We start from the raw sequence: 3,992 nt of genomic DNA, 5'->3' as shown, positions 1-3,992 counted from the left end.
TATATTTGAAACTTACTCCTTTTTGTTTGTAATTGTTATTGGTTAAATCTGAAACTTATCATTTTTGTGAAAATTTCAGTTGTTGTATTTATTGCTCAGCTATAAAAATACTGCCTAGTTATAAAAATATTACCCAGTTATGATTGGTGATGATTGGTGCAGTAGTTTCCAATAGCCGAGTTTTGGACGTATACATTGCACGATCCATTATAATAAAAATTAATCACTAGAATCATCAAAGTGACCAAAGTGATAACAGGAGATTCATTCAAGATTTTAATTATGAAGTACTATTAAATCTTTTATTAACTGAGTTGATTTGACATCAATTCAGTTACAAAACTGGACATAACATGGAATGCAAAAAGAACAATCTTTATTAAACATGAAACAAAATGTGTGCACTTGCAGTTTACTTGCATCTGACCATCCCTTTCATTACTGGACTGACCACAAATAACCAAGTTTTACAAGGCTATATTCAATAATGTTACAGACTAGATTGATTACTTTAAGGTTTTTTAGATTAAAAGACACCTTTTATATATCCAGCACTACATGTGCTACCACATGACTAGTCATTCTTATTACACTTAGGTGGGGCCATTTCCTCTGGATGTCACCTAAATAACCAATGAAGGGCATTGCTGTCAACATCTTTACACAAGCATTAAGCATGGGTGGTAACAGGTATTACCCACTTCAAAAATAGCAAAGATAACTTGAAACAAGATTAGCTTAATGGTTTTCTGTACCACATGTTATGTGAAACCTGCACATATTCAGAACAAAGAATGAATTTATTATAAACATTACATTATTAACAGAAGATATGGTATAATTATATACTACACGAATAACAGAGAGCATATCCAAGAAATTTTTTACAGTTAAGAACAGAGGTGAAGAGATCATGGTTTGTGGCTGTTTTTGTACAAAGACCAGGAAACATTCAGAAATTGGTGTAAAATGTGTAGAGAGAACTATTACAGTAATCTAAAAAGACTTCCATGCCCCCTGGTGTTATACTAATTGCACAAGGATTCATTTTTCAACAAAACAATGATCTCAAACATACTGTTAAACTATGCTGAGGTTACACTGAAATCAACAAACAAGGTATACCTTCTAAACATAGTTTGGCTATTACATTCACCACACTTATCTACTGAACTCATGTATGATGAAACTTAAAATCTATGGCAATACATAATATGACATGAATGTGGTAATATATTCATACAGCTGGAAATGTCCTAACACCTGAATATTTCAGTAAAATGGATGTCTTAGTACTACAATGTGCAAAGTTGTCATTAAGACCAAAAAAGTGCCTATTTTGGTAAATCTAATGTTCAAGATAAAACAATTAGATTACAAAGCACATATATATATATTCAATCAAGTAATTTAGTCTTTATTACTATTATAGCCAATAATACAACTTTAAATGTATCTTTCAATTTTATATGCAAATGTGTGCTTGCTTCCAAACTTTTGAATGGTAGTGTTCATATACAAGTATTCATTTTACATTTACCAGCTGTAACAGTATCAGTTGAAAAAACTTTCAATATTACCAAGATCAAAACTTAGTGACACTTGTTTTATGCAACAAGTTATTTTCTTACTTATCTTCAAAAAAGGCTTTCCCTTGTTAATAGTGTCAAACTGACTAATTGGACACTGTGTATTAACATTATAAGGGTTAGTTAAATGACCTTTGTTCCTTATGAAAAAACTTGGCAATATTTTGAAATCCACGGAAATGTGAAGTGCCAAATAACAGAATGAAATATAAAAAAATAAACTGCTTTATGAAAATCCTGATATCAAATTCACACCTTTACCCTCATTAACATATGCAGCAATTTCTTCAAAAAATGTCAAAATATTAGTAAGGCAAAGTTTTCCCCTAGTGAAACCACATTGACTATCCAATAAAATTTTAAATTTTGATGAATGATTTTGTAAAGCATCTTCTATCAGACTTTCAAATACTTTTCCCACCACTGCTGTAAGACTAACAGATATATAATTTTCTGGACAATTTGTATAGCCTCCCTTAAAAGAGAGGAGTAACATTAGCCAACTTCAAATAACTGTTGATCTGATATGTTAAGCAAGGTGACAGCTAACAACTAATATATCTGTTGCTCTATGCCTTTTGGAATAGGATATACAGAAAATGAGTAGTTATGTTTAACAACCTTTTTTGTTTTTCTTTCTTGTGATACAAACTGCTCAAAATCTTAGTAGTTTGGAAGCTTTTTTCTACTTACCACTACTGGGGACTTTAACCAAACTTAACAGAAAAAAATAGTTTTAAAACATAATTTTAGAAATAAGAAGAAAATACATTAAATAAAAAGAGCAAGAGCACTTGAATACTAGTGGTCCTAATAAAAAAAAGTCTGTTCAATATACCTCTAATCATTTATGAGCTATAAGTTATACTATAATATAATGTCCTAATAAAAGAACTAAATCACAGGAGCAACAACTTTAATGTAGACTAGTAAATAAGATTATAAAGTTAGTATTCCACTAGGACCTTTGCATACACTACTGTTTCATTTATCAAAAATAACACTAACAACAATAATGATGATGATGAAATACTCAATCTGGACTCTTAATCTTATCGAGTTTAGTCACATAGCATAAGAAAGAATTAACAACAACAAAAAAAAAACGACTACATGAGGGCACTTGGTACTTTATGGCTGTACTTGTACACCCTCCCTTAAGAAAAATAACACATTTAAACCAACCCTTCATTAAAATGGAAATCATCGAATCCCCCTAAACTCCCGTATAATGTAGTGTTTGCCTTCACAGTTCACTACTGTCGACTGCAACTCGTTCAGTAAGTAAATCATCCTGTAACTTGTAAGTGTTAGAAAAATATATTAAATGGAGCCTAATTTGTCTTTTCCAAATTGTACTTAATTAAACCCGTGTATTATTTTCGTATAATATTCAGCCATCCACCCTGTTACGCGTTAAAATCAATAAAAAATAAAACTGTCTTTGCTGGAATCTTTCGTACCTTTTCCAAATCTGTTCTCTCGTCCTCTTACCTTCAAAATACTCTATACAACATCCGTATGTCGGAAGCCTTTATCTCGACAATCCCTTCGGATAATATTGCAAAATTAAATTAAAATTAAAAACTGTATCTGTTGTGATACACACGGAAGCATTCCTTCCTCCGTGTGAAAATATCGTCATCAAATGGTTTACAAAGAAAAATAAATATATCATAAACATATGCTCAAATTGCAAGCACTTCTCACTAATATTATTTTTTAAACTAGTTTCCTCGAGTATTAGACTTACATTTTACCATTCCTTCAGAGGCATTAAGCCTTCATTTGATTTTAACTCTACAAACTACATACGTCAAGAACATGCACTGCAGTTGATCACGAAGAAGGGCATGTTTTTGACATCACCATAAATACACATGGAAAACGCATAAAAAAGTAACACAAACTACGGCAATATATATATATATATATACAAGCAACTCATGACGCTCACGTTTTCCTCATTTATATAATTAAAATTTTTGTTGTAAGAGTACAACTAGAATTCTTACTGAAATAATACGACTTCACTGTTTAAACCACTAAATTAAATTATAAAATTGACTTTCTACTTAAAAAAAAAAAAACATTTCCGTTACATGATAGTCACACAGCCAGAGTGTCATAACATCAAACAAAGAACTATTCTACTTCCTTGACCAACTGTTTAATGATTTTTTATATAAGTTAAATATTTCTTTTCTTTTTCACCTGAGACATTGAAAAGAGAATCTGTGACGTAGAGGCCTAATACATTCTCTGGTTGTCCAAAATGTCATAGTATCACTCACATGCCTAAATTAATTTAGGTTACCATACGGTGAAATAAAACTGACTCTCAAAACGCCCCATATATTCTATATCCTCCGAAGCACCCAGTAACCACATGATAGGTCAGCA

The 3,992-nt window shown here is 31.1% G+C and overlaps 1 protein-coding gene across 4 annotated transcripts in view; it reads right to left on the bottom strand.

Moving 5' to 3' along the window:
- LOC106469573 (anoctamin-1-like) overlaps positions 1-3,473 on the bottom strand; it is a 72,142-nt gene extending 68,669 nt beyond the window's left edge. The window contains exons 1-2 of one of the 4 annotated variants that reach the window (XM_022398140.1): positions 3,343-3,450; positions 3,053-3,138 (exon numbers count right to left, since the gene is read on the bottom strand). The gene's annotated coding sequence lies outside the window, so the exon portion shown is untranslated. The other 3 variants (XM_022398141.1, XM_022398139.1, XM_022398142.1) reach the window with 3 other exon arrangements.
- Positions 3,474-3,992: the final 519 nt, after the last annotated feature.

The sequence above is a fragment of the Limulus polyphemus genome, unplaced genomic scaffold, assembly GCF_000517525.1.
Source record: "Limulus polyphemus unplaced genomic scaffold, Limulus_polyphemus-2.1.2 Scaffold3552, whole genome shotgun sequence".
Lineage (NCBI taxonomy): Eukaryota > Metazoa > Arthropoda > Merostomata > Xiphosura > Limulidae > Limulus > Limulus polyphemus.
Note: the sequence above shows the minus strand (reverse complement) of the source record. Positions and strands in the feature narration are given on the sequence as shown.